Source organism: Panthera leo, chromosome A2 (assembly GCF_018350215.1).
Source record: "Panthera leo isolate Ple1 chromosome A2, P.leo_Ple1_pat1.1, whole genome shotgun sequence".
In the NCBI taxonomy this organism is placed as follows: Eukaryota; Metazoa; Chordata; class Mammalia; order Carnivora; family Felidae; genus Panthera; species Panthera leo.
In genome coordinates this window covers 135,200,063-135,216,634 of record NC_056680.1, presented here as the reverse complement: position 1 = coordinate 135,216,634, position 16,572 = coordinate 135,200,063, and the positions used below count along the sequence as shown (strand labels likewise).

General features: G+C 37.8%; 1 pseudogene; it reads right to left on the bottom strand.

Annotated features, from left to right (window-relative positions):
- Positions 1 to 277: 277 nt before the first annotated feature.
- On the bottom strand, positions 278 to 15,411 carry LOC122213206 (annotated as a pseudogene).
- Between the last annotated feature and the right edge of the window lie 1,161 nt (positions 15,412 to 16,572).

Sequence of the window (16,572 nt, the reverse complement as noted above, 5' to 3'; positions counted from 1 at the left end):
GGAGGTTAGTCTGGTGGTCATCATCTTCTTGATGAATTCCACCTCCTCATCTAGGAAGTGGCTTTCCAGGAAGTCACAGAGATGGGAGTCTGCACAGGCAGGACCTAGGGCATGCAGATCCAAAAGGCTTCTTTTGGTTCAGGTTCTTCCCCAGGACTATAGCAGTCTGTAAGAATCCAGGGTTTTATCCTATTCATTTTGGGATGGCTTCTGCAGGTCCTGGAAGAGGGCACGGCCACCACACTGGTTTTGTGTATTCAAGACGCTGAGTGCCGTCTCAGTCCTCCTTGGCCAACTTGAGGAAGTGGCCCATGCCCTCCAGGGTCACAACATCCTGGTCAAAATAGAAGCCCAGATAGGGGTAAATGTAGGAGACCCACAGATGCATGTTGCTCAGGTGGTTGTCATCAGCCTCCACCTCAGTGGAATAATTCTGAGGAATCTGGGAGCTGGTATTTGATGGGCAATAAGGAGCTAAGCTCAAAAAATGGTGTTGGCTTGGACCGGAGGTAGAGGATGCCTGAGATGATGGTTCTGAAGGTTACCACTGGAAAAGAGGTTGGAGAGGGTTAGAGGCTGAAAGAAGGGACGTACCTGGGTCGGTGCTGTCCAAACACTGTTGAAGCAACAGAGAGATCCACATGACTCTGTGGTGCACTGCCTATATATGGATGTTTTAATAGTACAGTCCTATAGATGTATTCTCTTCCTTATGATTTTCTTAATAACATTTTCTTAATAACATCTAATAACATTAGCTTACTTTACTGTAAGAATAGGCCATATAATATGTATAACATATAAAATATATGTTAATCAACTGTATCATTGGTAAGGCTTCCAGTCAACAGTAGGTTGTTAGTAAAGTTTTTGGGGGAGCCAAAAGCTGTGGGGAGATTTCCAATTGCTCAGGAATTGGGACCCTTAACCCCCACATTGTTTCAGTGCCAAGTGCAATGCTAAATGTACAAATCTCATCAAAATGCAAAGTAGAATTTACTAATTTTGCATTTATAAAAAGCATTTCTGAAATAAAATTTATAGAAGAAGCAGTAAAAAATAGGAAGCAGGTAGGTAGACTTTCTGAAACATTTAACATGCAGCTTATTTTTATAGCAGGTGTACACTATGATCTCTTAATAGTAATGCTCTTTGAAAAGGCATGGTCTTCAGTGTGCTGACTCCTTTTATAGACTCCTTACACCACAACCTTGAATATTTAAGTAGAGCAGCGGATAACACCTCTGCAGCAGTTGGTAAGGTCTGAACACATGAAAATGCTTTAGAGGATCACTCACTGCAATCTACTGACCTTTTGGAAAAAGCCCAATGTTTGAATGTTTTATGGACAGCACTTACAATAGAAGTTGCTCCTTTAATCTCTAAGACATGTTGTGATGCAGTCTCACCAAATCAGGGCTTTTATTGGACCGGTATAAACATCAGAATCGCCATATTCAAGATGTACTTTTTTAGTCTTCATTGTACAAATTCCCTAAAAAAGCAATCCAGGAAACTGTCATTTAAGAAATGAGCAAAATTGCAAGGTTAAATTAAATCCTACTCTTTTATAATCTACCTGAAATTTAAAATTCTGAAAAATGGCTGATCCTGCATTATAATTTCACAAGGGCCTCAAATCTTTTTATCTAGGGTGAAGCACAAACAGTAAAAGATAGCCTTATGGCATATTCTTTATTTGTTTACAAATAATAAGCAACCCAGCACACCACTCATCAGGATCCCTTATGGTGCTTGGCTTAGGATAAAATAAAAGCCTCTGTGTCTATTATGAATACGAATACTGGGAAGCACAGGCACTTGGCAACAAACTTTTCATTATAGGCTGTTTCTGGGTAGAAGTTTCTGGGTAGAAGCTATATTCAATTATTCATTAAGAGTATTTAAAATCAAATTTATGAATTATAATAGCATAATATTATAAAATCCCCAAAACAAATTAAATAATTTTTACCCACAGATGAATAAAAAATAAGGCAGCCTAAAGAACTTATTATTCACAATAGCCAAGATACGGAAACTACCTAAGTGTCCAGCAACAACTAAACAAAGAAAAGTCTATAGAGATTAGATTTAGATAGATACAGATAGATATTTCATATATATAATACAATATTATTCAGCCATAAGAAAAAAAAAAAGAAGGAAATCCTCCCATTTGTGGCAACATGGATGAACCTGGAGGAGGACGCTATGCTAAGTGAAATAAACCTGATACAGGAAGAGGAATACTGTATGTTTGATGAATACATTGTAAATAATGCTGCAGTGAACAAAGGGGTGCAGATTTCTCTTCATTTCCTTCACCCACAAGTGAAATGGGCTGGGTCATATGATAATTCTAGTGTAGCTTCTTGAGGAGCCTCCATACTGTTTCTTACAAATGACTGCACCAATTTATGTTGCCACCGATAGTGCACAGGGTTCCCTTTTCTCCACACCCTTATCGCTCCTCTTTTTGATAATAGACATCCTAATAATGGTTGGATGATATCACATTGTAGGGTTTTTTTTAAGAATGTAGATAAATTTAATACCATTTCAAAATGTAACTCAGATGAATCAGACCAAACTATCATCAAGTTGACATTAAAATGTGTTACTTGACCAGATGTATCTTTAGAAGATTTCTCTTCTGATAGGCAATTCTGCACCTAATGCAGTGTAATTTGGTATAAACATATGGTGGATATTTTTAAAGACCTATAAAAGGATATTTATGATGACCCATCATAAATAAATAATAATATATATTAATATAAATTAATTGATGGATTGCATTTTTGAGTTTGTACAATGTTCTAGGAAGATCCTACTTTCTCCAGCACATTTTATATCAAACTGGATATTCCTATTGTGTTGCATTTGTCAAAATGAGCCCAGTAGAATCTGTTTCTTTTATATATGTCAAGTTGCATCCATTCAAGCTATGATTTTCCCCAAAACAAAACCAACATGAGAATATGTTAGGCTGATACACTTGCTAATGTGGCTGTAAAATATTTTTAATTTTCCTAAAGTATAGCATTTAGTTTTAAAATATTAGTCCCTTTACCCATAGTATTTCCATAAGCCTCCTTTTGTAACCCAAAAAATCATCAAAAAGGAAATGGACACTCCCTCCACCCATCCTCTACCAGCTACTATTCCTTTAGAGTAGGGGCCAGAAAACTCTTTCTATTCAAGTCTACTGTTGTAGTGCAAAAAACAAACGAAAACAATCATAGACAAGAGTAAGTGAATGAATGTAGCTGCATATGACCCACCTTGCATTAGAGTATCAGAATTGAATCTGCCCCTATTAAATCCATAGCAAGATATAACTTAGGGCCTAAAATGAAGGTAAAATCTTTTTCTTTCAGAAAAAGGAAAAGCATCATATAATTCCTTCTTTGGAAAAGCATCATGTAATGCCTGGAAAATATCATCTACTTTATTTATTTTTTATTTTTTTAACGTTTTTATTTATTTTTGAGACAGAGAGAGACAGAGCATGAACGGGGGAGGGTCAGAGAGAGAGGGAGACACAGAATCTGAAACAGGCTCCAGGCTCTGAGCGGTCAGCACAGAGCCCGACGCGGGGCTCGAACTCACGGACCGCGAGATCATGACCTAAGCCGAAGTTGGCCGCTTAACCAACTGAGCCACCCAGGCGCCCCGAATATCATCTACTTTAAATATGCCTTTCATTCTTTCCTTACCCTGAAACATTTATTAAGAAAGGGTTATCTGTGGTCCAGTACATGAAAAACATCTTTGGGGGGTATATATTACTTAAATAGAAAGTGATACTATGTCTACGATTATAAGAACTCCCGCTTCCAAATAATAATGACTCTTGGGTAATAAGCAAGCACCTGTAGCATACCTCCAACATACCAAATGTGAAAGGACAAGAAGTTCTCCCTGGAAGTGATGGCAGCAACTGAAAGTTGTATTTTCATATCTAGTATAGGGATGAAATAAATCATCCAATATTTTTCTTTGTACCAAGTAAGGTGGTTGGTGAAGACTCAAAAAATGGATTATCAGGTGAGCTTTCTGTACAGGCAACTGGATAGAATGCATAGAACCATTTCAGCCATTTTTTTTTTCTGCTGGGGTGCTGCAGAACTCAACTGTTCGTGGAATCTTCTTTTGACTATTAGTGCTGACATTTCCCAGAAGATGAGCATTTACTGCTTTTGCCAACTTGTGATTTGTAGATGCCAGTCCTGCTGTGATGTGAGGTTGTGTACTAGGGTAGTAGGTTTGCTCTCTTCCCCACTGCATGGAGACTAAGAGCTCCTCCAATAATTTATGGGTAACTGTCATTTCCTGACAAAACTGTTCCCGTTCAGTCAGGATATCTTGAATAGCACTCTGCGCCTTGTGGTTTTGACGCTGTAAATGTGGTTAGGAGTTGGTTAACTCATCTGCCATAAACCTGCTTGTGAGGAATTTACTTCGTCATATATCACACTATATTGACATACGTTCTAACTGTTCAGAAAGTTGACCTGTGTTTTGACCTATGGCTTTATTTTCTAAAATAAGCTGATTTTCCTCTGGCTAGACATTCAAAGTAACACTGAAGATCATCCCCAACAGAAGCCACTAGCAACTTTTTAAACTCACAACTGACCTCTGTCTATACCCTGAACTGGTTTTAAAGACCTTCTTCGTCCTGTAGTAACCTACTTTAATAGTTCTTGAGCTTTTCCAATATATTCTTTACCTCTGATAGTTCTTTTTTGGGTTCTGCAACTCCCTCTGACTGACCAAGTAATTCTCCTTTACAATGACCCAGAGACTTAGCTTTTGCATTTTTTGTTGGGGATATCATGGGTTATAGCAGCTTTGGGAACTAATATTCTTACAGCATTGACTTCCACTGCTTTTTCAGTGAGAATCTTCCTTACCTGAAGAAGTCCTGGACTCTCTGATGGAACAGCTTTCTTTCATGGATTCTGAAGGATGTGATGTTTCATGGGTTGGACTCCAGAGGTAAGTCCAACAGATTTAGATGGCTCCTCAGTTTCTGTTCTATCTCCTGCTCCTCAGACTGAGGTTGAAGTAAGGGTGACTTTGGTTTCTCAACTTTTGAGAACAGCTATTTTTTAACCAATGAAAATCTCCTCCAGACTTCTACTGAAAAACTGCCAAGGTTCTTACTCTTCTGATTTCAGGGGGTTTCACTTTACAGATTGTTGGGCTCTGCGTCACAGGGTTAACTGCTCCACATAGTCCTTTTCCATTCTGTAGCTGACCTGCCCAGGCCTGCCTGATATTCAGCTTCTCACTCACTCACTCACTTACTGTAGTTTGGATTTGAATTTCCCTGATGATTAGTGATGTTGAGCATGCACCTGCTAGCCATTTGTATGTCTTCTTTGGAAAAATATCCATTTAGGTTCTTTGCCCATTTTTTTTAATTGGACTACTTGTGTTTTTTATATTGAGTTGTATTAGTTCCTTATATTTCTTATATATTAACCCCTTATCAGATATATGTCTTGTAAATATTTCCCCCATTCTGTATGTTGGTTTTCCTTTTTTTTCCTTCTAAGAAAAATATTTTAATTATTTTATTACTAATACTTTATTATAGCTATTATTCAAGCAAAGCATTTATTTTGAAATTAAATAAATCATGCTTTTCAAAGTACAAAAGAATACTCTTCTATCTGTGAAATGTGTTTTCAGAAAAGTAGGTCATTAGGTCCTTCATTGTATAAAGAAGCTTTTACTTTTTCTCTGCTCTGGAAACAAACCTCCAAAGCATTGGTAGGTAGAATAGTGTCCTTATGTAGAAATCATATTTAATGTTGACTGAATTAAATAAGAAATATTTATCATATACTTACATATGTCTTAACAGATATCATGGAAAATTCAAAAGTGTAACAAGTAACCTTCCTGCAAAGAGTTTACAATCTCAAGTGGGAATGAATACTTAATTTCATTATTTGGATAATACTTTGGTTTTTCATTTCATTTGTCATTTCTTTTACTATGCAGGAGCACTTAAGTTCAATATAATTAGTTCCACTTGTTTGTTTTTGCTCTTGTTTCTTAAGCTTTGACTGTCCTATCCATAAAATCATTGCCAAGACCAATGTCAAGGAGTTTTTCCTTGTGTTTTCTTCTAGGAGCTTTATGGTTTGAGATTTTACATTTAATCTTTAACCCATTTGAGTTACTTCTTGTGATTGGTGTTTGATAAAAGTCCACTTTCATTTTTTTACATGTGAATATCCAGTTTTCCCAGCAGCATTTACTGAAGAGAATCTTTTTAATCTATTGAGTATTCTTGGCTCCCTTGTCAAATATTAGTTGGGCACATATATATGGGCTTATTTCTAGGCCAGACAGGGCCACCAGCTTGACCCTGTAGTGGGACAGAGCAACTGGCTAGGGCCTCTGCTCCACCTCCTTTCAGAGGAGGATTGTAGTCTGTGAAGATCTGAGTGCCAGGTGTATAAGCCCCACTCCTCTGTTTCTATCTGATCTCCAGTGGTCAAGCCCTACAGATTCCCTTAGTGATTCCTATGAGGTGACACTTCAGTAGACCTCCTGGGAAGTGCCTCAAAATGCTGAAGGAGCTGGATGTTCACCTTGGGCTCTTTTTTCCACTGGAGAAACCTAGGTTCAGGGGATCAATCTCAGCGCAATGCTGTGCTGTTCTTGAGGGGGATGGAATGTATTAAGAGGGTAGCCACTACTCTTACTCTTGTGGTCCTTTTTGGTCTTTGTGGTCCAAGAGGGTGATTCAGCCTCACTCCCAGGTTCTAGGATTTTCACAATGGTGTCTTATCTATGGATAATTATCAGTAGGTCTTCTTGTGAGGGAGACCAAAGTTGAGAATGACATGTCAACATCTTGATGATCTCACTCCTATGATGGCATTTTTATTAACAAAATTTGAGCCGTGATAACATCTTAAGTTGGAATACCCACATTAAGTTACAACTTATTTAATAGCACTCCACTTCATAATGTACATTCTAGTTTGTGAGCTATCTTCAAAAGCAATTTCATATTTTCAGTTAGGATACCTACAAACAAATGTAATTCTCCTGAGAAATGCAGCTGCCTCCTCTCTCTGTCTCTCTCTCTCTCATGCTGCATACACGTGCTCATGCTTCTCTGCCTTCCTTCTGTCCCTGTGCATTTCTCACCTTTTTAGTGATCTTACCATATGAGATAATTATCTATTTACAAAAGTCAGAACTATTTTCACAGATGAACATCTAATCTGTTTTTTAAAAACCTCTATGGGGAAAAAAAAAAGGTTTTCAGTATCCAATTTTACACTTCAAATGGTTTTTGCTAGCAACTTTTCCTCTTAATAAGCTAAAATAAATGTTGATTCTGATTTGTGACAGATGGTTCATCTCTAAGAACCCATAACAGTGATTTCAATGTTTTAAAAAAAACTTGCAAAAATCGGTACCACAAGAAATTCATCCAGACCTATATTCCACAATCTTCTTCTAAATTGATGTATAAGTACATATTCGTATTTGAATGAAGCAAAAATGACTTTGATCTTATAAATAAGACTCACTACAGGTTTCTCCGCCAGAGATTATGTCTCTCTCTGCATATAATTTGAATTGCCCCTGAATGTAATTCAAGACTGGTTCGTGATATTTTATTAAGTAGCTAGACGTTTTGTGGCTATTAAAAATCAGCATATTCCTTTTGGATTACTCTTTAAGTTGTTATTAAATGAAAAGAATAGCCTTTAAGGTGTTATGTTAATCCTTTTTAAAAAGAACGCTTAATGTTTTCTACAATGTGAATATTGCTGGTTATCGCTGATTAGCATTGTAGCTCACCAGCATCTCATTTGGTTTTCATCAACTCCAATTCTAAAAAGGGTCTTATGGGGAAAAGTTGAATAAAGAGGCAGTGGTTTACGGTAAATAGCTGGAAATAGGAATTGGTTCTGTCCGCTCAACCTGTTACTCATTAGAAGATTAGGGATAGAGAACCAAAGAGAAAGTGAAGAATGTGTCAAAGAGGTGAAAAACGAAGGTTAATTTTTTGACCCTAAAAATAAGTTCTCAACTGGAAATTAAATTTACCTCACATAAACCATTTGGTGTGGGGGCAGGGGGGCAGGTTGTATGTTTAGTTTCCCTAAGCAGAGTCACCTTAAAGCTCTCAGCACTTCTCTGTCACATGGAGTAATCCACATCTAACTCAAGAACTAGCTGACTGTTGAAAGAACAGTGTCCTCAGCATGAAAATCAGGAGGAAACAGGGGAACCTGGGTGGCTCAGTTGACTAAGCATCCAACTCTTGATTTCGGCCCAGGTCATGATCTTGTGGTTCATGAGTTCATGCCCCGCATTGAGCTCTGTAATGACAGTATGGAGTCTGCTTAGGATTCTTTCTCACCTCTCTCTCTGCTCCTACCCTGCTTTCTCTCTCTCTCTCTCTCTGTCTCTTTCAAAATAAATACATAAACTTAAAAAAAATGAAAATCATAAGGAAAGTGTTAGGACTCTAAATATGCCATCATGTTTTATATGTGTTGTGTCATTGGAATAAGAGAAAGGAACAAAGAGAGTTTGGTATCTAAAATTTTCACTCGGTTCTTTAAAATTTCTCTTGCCCAACAAAATATAGGTCTGGAATATAGTGTGGCAAAAACAACTTGCTGATTATTTCATGTACTCTCTTATACTTCCCAGCCCTTTTGCAGTTGGGGGCGGGGGGGGGGGGGGGGGATGTGACTAGTTCCAGCCAGTGGAATTACACATGTATGTCTTTTTCAGAGCAAAATGCTTAATTGCCAGTGAAAGATTTTATGGAGCCTTCTTTGCCTTTCACCTGGATGAGGAAAACCATGTGTTCTAGATGGTTCATGTGTAAGGTAGTAGGGGCCTCTGTCAGCCAAAATCCCTGAGTGACTGTGAATCCAAAGCACTACCCAACCTCAGCTTTGCACTGGATCTGTTTTGTGAACAAGAGGAAAGTATTGTCAGGCTAAGCCACTGAGATTTTTGGGTTAATTCATTTCTTCTGTATATTACAACAAAACTTCAAGAATAATGTAAGAACTGCAAATAAAAGGGAGTTGTTTTTCCTACCTGCCCCTCCCCTATAGGAACACAGTTTAGAAAGAACAGCCAGTCTGACGTCATTATGTTTGCATGACATATGAGCAAAATGTTGGTGATGAAGGTCAGAAATATCACCAAAGACATTTACATATGTATACACTTTCACATCTACACATATAAACATTTTTTGAACATACCCTAAGTATATTATTTAACATAGAGCAGTTGAAACCAGAATATATCACATTTTCAAGTCTCTTTTTCTGAGTGAATGAAGGTCTTATCCACTAATGTGTAACTGTCCTTGAAGACATTATGTTTAGGTGTCTATCTCCAACATCATTTGACGGATGTGATTAATTAAGAGATGTCTAGAACTGTTATTAAACTCAAAATACACAGGTAAACATCCAGAGAAGGCCTTCCAGATGGTCTTTGGGGAGTGTAACATAAATTCTTCATGAAAAAAATTTGCTCTAACATTAATCATCTATTCCTGACTAATAAGTGCATCCTTTCCCTTGTCTCAATTGTTCTATTAATAATTTGCTGCCATGTCCCTAAATTCTCTTAGTAGATGTTATTTCTTCAATGTTGATATGATTTATGATTGCAAAAGACAGTTTATAATATTCTGTAACTAGTGGATTAAAACACCTGTTACATTTTGGGTGATGCAAAATTCCTAATGCATACATCAAAAGAATAAATGGATGACTATAGGAACATAAGAATAATAGATCTAAAAATGCTGGTACTCTGAAAACAAAATCCTTGTTCTAGTATACAGTGCAAACTATACAGTACCACAGTTGGCTAGTACAGAAGATATCATCGGAAATTATCTGAGTCAAACATAATCATAACTCTCCCTAGACTTTGGTTATTTGGTAGCTCTTAAAGGCAAGTTTTCTACTATGTGGAGAAAAAAAAAACGTCTTCAGTAAGATAAAGACAAACAAGTGCAATAGAAATAAAGTTTTATTTGTACAAGATAAGTACATTCTAGAGATTCCCTGTACCATATTGTGCCAATGGATATTGAAAATGTGCTTTCCTGGGGCGCCTGGGTGGCGCAGTCGGTTAAGCGTCCGACTTCAGCCAGGTCACGATCTCGCGGTCCGTGAGTTCGAGCCCCGCGTCAGGCTCTGGGCTGATGGCTCGGAGCCTGGAGCCTGTTTCCGATTCTGTGTCTCCCTCTCTCTCTGCCCCTCCCCCGTTCATGCTCTGTCTCTCTCTGTCCCAAAAAAAAAAAAAAAAAAAAAAAAAAAAAAAAAAAAAACGTTGAAAAAAAAAAAAAAAAAAAGAAAATGTGCTTTCCTATGAAGGTTTTTAAAAAACAGATGAGATGTTCACCTATGAAAATAGTTCTGACTTTTGTAAATAGTTAACAATTTGTGTTACACATTTAAAAATCTGTTGAGAGAGTAATCTCATGTTAAGTGTTCTTCCCATAGTTAAATTAAAATTTTGAAAAGCTAATATACCTAAAGAAACTGAGCTGAGCCTTTAAGGAAACTTTGAGTTCTTGGTTCCATTATTACTGAGGCCTACGTGTATCCTTGTTCTTGAATTCCAGTATCCCTGTGCAACTCAGATTTTAACTGGATCACCTGCCCCTTAAGAGCTAGCTAATGGACTTGAACCCCAATCCACGATTTGTGGATAATTCAGAAAACTTACCCAGATTTCTGCTAATCCCTAGGTATTGGGAGGTGGGGGATGGAATGTGGAAGTGGCTTATATTTTCATGGTCATTTTTGGCTTTTGCTGAATTAATTCTATTAATTTTTTTCTGATTGATGATGATCTTCTCTGATTCGTATGAATCCTGTCATGGAATTTAGCCTCAGTCTCGTTCTGTAATTCTGTAAAACAAGTAAACTTCAAAGCAACAACACAACCACAGAGTTTTCTGCCTCTCAAACACAGCATTTGTAGGCATGACAGATTCTACTGAAGATTTGAAGAAGCCAGAATAGGATTTACAATAAAAGGTGGAAACAATGAACTTTTAGTATTACATTTTTGAACACCCCATTCCAGGATTTTCCCCAGTAGCCCTGTTTCCCCATTTGGAATTCCAGCTTTTCATTATCATATGGATTCCTTTCTTCCTCTATTCTATCTTCCTCTTCTCAACATCTTCAGGAGCACTACAAATTATTGTCAGAGCATGGCTTTGAAATTCAACTCAAAGCCCAGATTTGCATATTCAAGTCCTTCCAAGGATTCAATAGAAAAGAAATTAACTTCACAATGCCCACCCTGCTTACACAGCAGTTTAGTTAGCAATTTCCCTATCACTCCTATAATAAATTTGTCTTTTTGTTTGTGCTAAGTCAAACTTAAGAGTCTGAAACTCGCAAATCAATGCATAATGTACTGGCAACAACCAATGTGGATTAGTAAAATATCTTATTTATACAATATTTCAGCAAAGCTTTTTACTTTCATGTATGCATTGTTCCCCTGAAGAGGAAGGCCAATGTGGACTGTCTTATACAATAATTTTATTAAATATCTTTACCTTCAGATATATAGGGCACTTCCAGCCAGGGTTATACATGTAGGCAAGCAGAGCTCTTTGGAGACACGCTTTAATTAACAAGTATAATAAATGTTTAAGTAGATAGAAGTGACATAATTAAATTGTGTGCTTCTAGATGGCTTTAAAAGAGTTAGATTTTCTGCAATATTATTCACTAACTACTCCTTTTGTGGGTAAATCTATTTTTCATGGAGAATAAAAAAGTAAAATCCAAACAATCCAAACTCAAACTACCACATTCCCTGAGCTGTTAGTAGTCTAGATAGGAAACACATATTCTAGATGTCTGTTAGTATTTCTCCATTGGACTTCCTCAAACAAGTAATATATTTCTAATTTGAACATCTCCAAAATCTCTATTGTATTTTTTTAAATACCCAAATTGTTAGTTAATTAATATCTCCTGTGTAAGATGTGTTAGCAGTACTCAATCCTTTCATTTCAAACTCTGCAGTCTCACTGAAATTAAGAATTAAATACATGAAGAGAGGTAAACAGAGATTAGGGCACACACTTGAAATCAAGGTAATGACCTAATCAGCACAAATGAGTGCATTTCCCCTTGAGGCCCTTCCTCTTCAGTTTAACACCGCCAGGTATCTGCATCTGTGTCCACCTTTCCTTTCCCTTGGAGAAGTGAAGAGCTTCTCCAGCAAGGGCAACATTTGAAGCTTCCAATTCTTGGATTTATTGTTACAATTAGAAACAGATTCAGAAATCAGAGTACAGAAGCAGATATTGTATGAGACATCTGGCAAACACCGTGATGTGGCCTGCAGATCCCCCTTAAAAGACCCACTGCCCAGCTGTGAGGCATGTGGTTAGCTGCGGACCTTCACCTCTTAGCGTCTTCAATGTCTGCCTTAGCTTCTGATGTAATATTTTTACATTGGCTGTCAGCCAAAGACTGATTAAATCTAGGTAAAGGACAGGACTGCACCCAATCAGCTTTCCTCTGACATATCTTTACTCCTGAGTGCCCTACCAGGCTGACAGAGACATTCCTAGTTCTTCATGGTATTACCCTCCAATAAAATTTTTGTCCCAGCATCTGATGTCCAGATCACCCAGTGGTCACAGCTGGTACCAGGAATGGTGTGAGAAGGCAGGCAGTAAAATGGGGTCTGAGACTGTCACTCATTCCTCAGCTGGCAATGTAGATTCCACCCTGAGTGGCCAGTGGAGCATGGACAGACTTTGGCACAAGAGAGTATTCCAGTTGTTGAAACCTTTACCTGTTGCCACCTGGCAATGTGTCCAGGGAGGGCTATACCTTAGTGTTGAGGATTTAGGCATTTGAACTATACGGGGAGTTAATAAATGTAAAGATAATAGAATTAAATAATTTTTACTAAGTTCATCACTGCCCTAAAAGTGGATAATGAAGAGCTCAGAGAAATTAACAAATAACTGAAAGCTAAGTGTAAGAGCAGGAGAGTCTATCTGGTAGCTAAAAAGCATCCTTCCACTCATGCAGCTGGCAAGCAGAAAAAGATGAAAATCAAGGTCAGTCTTCAACAGTCAGAGTTACTGAGCTTCAAAGATGGTTGAATGTTCTATATAGCATGAGTTCTCATACTTATGTCAGATCTTAGGATTCTGTCACATGGTATAGGAACATCTAAGTAGGTACCCCTGAAGATTTTGATTCCCCACCATTCTGAGTGTACAGAATGGTCCCCACCCTTCCATATTAAGAACTAGCTCTCCCCCCACATGGAAAGATAATACAGAGGTTTCTTCCATACAACAAAACAGTTGCCCTCTCAGTTTTCCTGACCTCTACTCCTGACCAACAGACTTATAGTAAGTGTTAAGATTTCTAGCAGAAACCAGAAAAAAGTCACCCAGAGTGAGTGAGGTTGAAATATTTGAATTGCTGTGGCAGACAATAGAGTAGGAGATTAAAAACTCAGTGATTTAGGTCTGCTGGAACAGTTATGTTAATGAGACCATAAGACCAAAGAGAAAACGGTGTTCTTTGAGAAGGCCTAGAAAACACACTGTTTACCAAGACCATAAGGAATGTGCTGGTATGAATGTCATTAGCATCATAAAATGTTCAGTGGTGATTCTTTGTAGGCCAGGGCTGATGATAGAGGCTGTCATAGAAATGAGCTTGCTGATAGCAGTAGGACCCTGATGCAGTAAAGGTCGAGTGTGTGACTTAACTTCCAGAAGGCAAAGGATTACAACTATTGTAATACACAATAATATCAGAGTGGCATCCAGGAGTACTAACCAGTAAAGAGTTATAGAGATGGCTAATAGAACATGGCCTTCCCAAGAACCAATGCTCAGCTCTCAGTATGGCACTAGTCCTTGAGGGATCAACAACCGCTTGGCGGAAAGATGGCTACATTGGGTCCTTTCTGTTCTAGAAAGGGCAATAGTTTGTTAACACAGGCATAGATAACTATTCTGGTGATAGGTTTGGCTTTTCTGCCTGCAGGGCATCAATCAAAACCACTACTCTGGAGTTTACTGAATGCCTGATCCAACACAAGATGGGCATCTAACCAGGATGAGGACAGGTGTGATCCTTTAAGGTCTTGCTTTTAATATTTGTTAGGTAGAACTGAGCTGTGGTCAGTATAGGCTGACTGTTCTGAGGCAAGACTCTTCTGCATACTATTCGCAATGCCCTATGAATCGTGACGTTTTGTATGTGGCCTTTGAGAACAGGCACTCTTCCCAGCCCCATCTGAGCACCAAGCAGAGTTACCTCTATTCTTTCAGTATTGTTCTTTCCCTGGCCCTGGGAAGTTCCTTCATACACTGGTGCTGATCTGTACTCAGCTGAACATTCTTGAGGGGCTTTCTGAAGATCTCTGGAATTCTCTGCTCAGCTTTCTCCTCTCTCGTATTCTGTCCTGCAAACTATAGCCACTCTGGCCTCCCCACACTGTCTGCTCCACCTTCTTAAGTGGAGTCAGCCAGCTTTTGCCTGGGTTCTCCAGCTTGAAAACTCAAGGCAGTATGCTGAGATAATTATATGACTTATCTGTTGCTTGTTTTTCAAGGATTATTGTCCTTTATTGGAAACTATTGTGTATGTATACATACATACGTGTTTACATTTATCACTCCCATTTTATATTTCCTTTGTTTGTTTGTTATTTCAGGGAGTACTAGAAACCCAGTCCATCTTGGTCAGAAGCAGATGTCTTCTCACATTTAAATACTCTGTAAGTATGAATTACCAATTAAATTGGTAGTCTTAAAGATTTTCTGTTATCCGTTTGTTAGAGTAACTCTCTAAAGATCACTTCCTGACAATATCATCAGCTGTTCTGCCTTTTACTTTAAGATGAAAAGTGAAAACATTAAATCTCTCTAGGTACGCATCAAGAGATATTTTCACTACCCCTTATATTCAAGCTGTCCTCTTTAAATATTAAATATATTTTTATATTTTACTGCCCACAGCACATGCTACCTTAGGAAGGGTTACTTATAGAATTATTTTTAGTAGGTCTACTTTATTCAAAAGAGAGGAAAGGCATTTCCCCAAGGAATATTTATAAATATGTTCTCTAAGCCAGGGCAGTAATAATTCCAAAGCTTCTGGCTCAGTGTGTAAATCAAATATGAAAATCCATAAGAACTTTTGAGACCTTTTGCTGTGGGCCTTAATTCAAGCTTTTCAATAAAGCTGGATTTAACCAACTAGCACTTAGGTTTAATTCAATTAAACAAGTGTATATTGAGGATCATTTTGTGCAAAGTCCCAAAGTACCATGAGGAGGAGCGGACAGAGCCAGTCCTTTAAGTGCTGACATGATTACCGTAGGGACATATTCTTTAGGTAAACTTCTATACAAATCAACACAGGAAATGCCATTAGTGGTGGTCCCAATAAACTCTCACCAAGGATCCAATGAGCTCTCATGAAGAAATGTAAAATTTGAAACATGCCTTACAGAGTTTCCACTGGAAGTAATAGGACAAGGCTGTTTAGAGAGTGGGATCAAAATCAGCAAAGACACAAATTAAAAATAAGCACATATTTAATAAATTCAGATTGGCTAGGGTGAGCCATGCATGTGTACATGCATGAGAGTAAACTGAAAAACTGGGAGCTGGATCCTCTTTGTTGAAGGCCTTTGTTGACAAGCAGAGAAGTTTCTGCCTGATGACAATAAGGTGCTTCTGAAAGGTTTTGAACTTGAGAATAACTGTCAGCAAAACAAATAATATACAATGATGCACATAAAATAATGAATTAAGGAATTGGGGCATTAAAAGGATATAGAAGAGATAATCAGAAAACAGAAAAATTAGAACAAACCAAAAATGTTTTACAGAATATTTTTAATAATATGCTGCTTTCTAAAACATTTTATTTATTTTGAGAGAAAGGGGGGGGGTGGCGGGGGAGTGGGGAGGAGAGAGGGAAAGAACGAATCCCAAGCAGTCTCCACACTGTCAGTGCAGAGCCAACATGGGACTTGATCCCATGAACTGTGAGATCATGACCTGAGCTGAAATCAAGAGTTCCAAGCTCAACTGACTGAGCCACCCAGGTGCCCCCATAACATGATGCTTTTAAAAGATAAATAAAATTCTGAAGTGGAAGAAACAACATCAGCCCAGAAAGGAGATTCAAAGGAAGAGTAAGAGTGGAAACTCACCTCTAAAAATTCTTCATTACAGAAAGTGGAGGTGAATTTTTAGAAAAGAAAATATAAATGCCTAACAAATTTGAAAAATGCTCAATTTCAGACATAAATTAAAACAATAAATTCCACTTTCACTTTTAAAATTATCAAATGTCAAAAAATGGCAAGATCTAAAATGGTTAAAGATGCCCTTAGGCACTACATACCATGAGGCTTAAATTGTTTAAATCCTTGTCCTCGTAATTTCCCCTTCAATGACCCTATCCTAATGAGATAGAAATTCAGAAAATAAGTTATGTGCAAAGACAGTAAACACATTAT